Source organism: Echinops telfairi, unplaced genomic scaffold (assembly GCF_000313985.2).
Source record: "Echinops telfairi isolate 266 unplaced genomic scaffold, ASM31398v2 ScPeMD7_7467;HRSCAF=8505_1, whole genome shotgun sequence".
Classification (NCBI taxonomy): domain Eukaryota; kingdom Metazoa; phylum Chordata; class Mammalia; order Afrosoricida; family Tenrecidae; genus Echinops; species Echinops telfairi.
Window position 1 is genome coordinate 22,007,422 of NW_022111368.1, and position 2,222 is coordinate 22,009,643.

The window sequence follows — 2,222 nt, forward strand, 5'->3', positions numbered from 1 at the left end:
AGATCACCAGCTCTGTCCTCAGACGCATCCTCTGAGTGAACAACAACCTCCAAAATGTTCAGGGAACAATCGAGCATGTTAACCCTTCACACCCCACCTTAGGGACCAGACTAGTTGGGTTTGGATTCGGAGGTAGCAATTGTGTTTGTCAAATTGTAGAAAGTAAGAAACTAAAAAAAATAATTTAAAAAAATCTTTCACCCCTAGATTTAAAAAGTCAAATATTAATCACTGCTCTGGTATGGTTGATCCATGTCTGCTCTGCGAGCTGGTCATTTACTGGACAAAATCTGAAGGACTCAGGAAGGAGTGGATCACGTCCCACAGCCCATGTTTGTCTTTGCCATATAGCAGTTAGCCAACTGGACACCCGCTTTCCTGAAGGGCAGATTGAAGACTGGTCAGAAAGTGGGATATAAAGTAGAAGTGCTGAAGGTGAGAGATGATCTGATCCGAGGGTCACTGAGCTATTTAAGTTATACTTTCTTATTCAGGCTGAGGGGAGAGACCAAACAAAGTCTCAGCAGATAATGCCAACAACTATTTCAATTGGACAAACCCATCTCCTTAATCTTTAAAGAATCAAGTCAAGTGCGGGTGGTAAACAAACCCAAAACTTACAGCTCTCAAATAATAATGAAGTGCTAGTTGTAACATAAACATAACTTGGGCAGGGCAACAAATACAAAACATGCTGACATATGTAATAAGTTACTGTTTATACTTTTCAATAACACATTTTATATAGATACCATCTCCATAAGCCTTAGGTAAAATGTGTTCCTCTCACTACAAATAAATTCAAACCTGTTGGAACAGCGTTGATTCCAACACGGTGACCTTCAGGAGTGTTATATCACACTTTGCTCCACAGGGCATTTCATAGCTGGATTTTCCAAAGTCGATCGATCGCCAGGCTTTTATTATTTCTGCCTCTGTATGGAGGTGAACTGCCAGCCTTTTGGTTAGCAGCCGAGCCATTAGCTGTTTGCACCATCCAGAGATGCCATACCCTGCCTACAAATCTAACAAAGAGCTGAAAGAAGTGTCAATTCTGATATTCAGGGGGCAAATGCCGAAAACTAGTGTTTAAAACTGTATCAGATCTTGGAGTCAATGTCTAGTTGTTGTCTTCTAATGGGAAAAATGATTTTTATAAAAAATTGACCCTATGTATTCTATATGAAGAAAGAAACCCTAACTTTTCACTTGTTGGTAGTTCAAATAGAGTGGCAACAAATACAAAAGCCATGCACATCTTGCAGCCATGTGGAACTTTTGTTGGACCAAGTGTTGGCAGAGGCTCAGAGATCTTTTTGTTATGACAGAAAGTGAGATTGCTGTGGTCTTTAAGTTGGTTCAGCCACATACTCATACTCTCTCCAACTAGTATGTCTGGAAGTTAATAACTATTTTTTGAAAATAGGTATTTAAAAAAAGCTAAATGAAGCCAAATTTCACATGTCATTGCTTTTGTTCTGAAAAAGTAGAAAAAACATCGAAGCTCATAGTGGCATTGAAGACAACATGGCATAGGTGTTCCCTTAAAGAAACACGTACAATGACATTCAGATTCTTCCTGTGACTTTTAATGAGTGAAAGCTGAATTTAGGCTACCTGTTTGTCAACAAGATGTATATAAATGAACATTTTCATATGAAGTTCCATATAAGAAGTTATACTTCTTATAATATTTGTTAATATGGGAAGTCAAGAAAAATCAAGAAATTTATTTTCATAAGATGATTTGCACTTTCAATCTACCTTTGCAATGGTTCTCTGAGTGGCACAAGTGCTCAAGTACTAACTGAAAATTGGCAGTTAGAACCATCCAGCAGTGCCTCCTACCACCGGCCTGGTCCTCTGCTCTCACGAAGTCCCAGCCTCGACAATTCCCAGGAGAGCTCTCCTGTACCCCAGGGGTCTCCTTCAGTCAGAACAGACCATCCCCATGGATAACTGCCTCCTTCCTTCATAGATTTCATGAGTTGTAACGGCTCTGAATGCTTCTTCTTGGCCTTCGTGAAAATACATGTCGCCATTGAATGAGTCCAATTCCTATCACAGAATTCTGAATGTCAGTGTAAATCTTTTTCCAGCTCAGAACTATAAACGTTTTCGTTAAACATTGAGATCTGTTTGGTCCAGAGTCCTAACCTTGTACTTTTCAAACGAATCCGCTTGGCAGGTGTCCCTCTAGTGCACCTAAGCGCACATGTCCT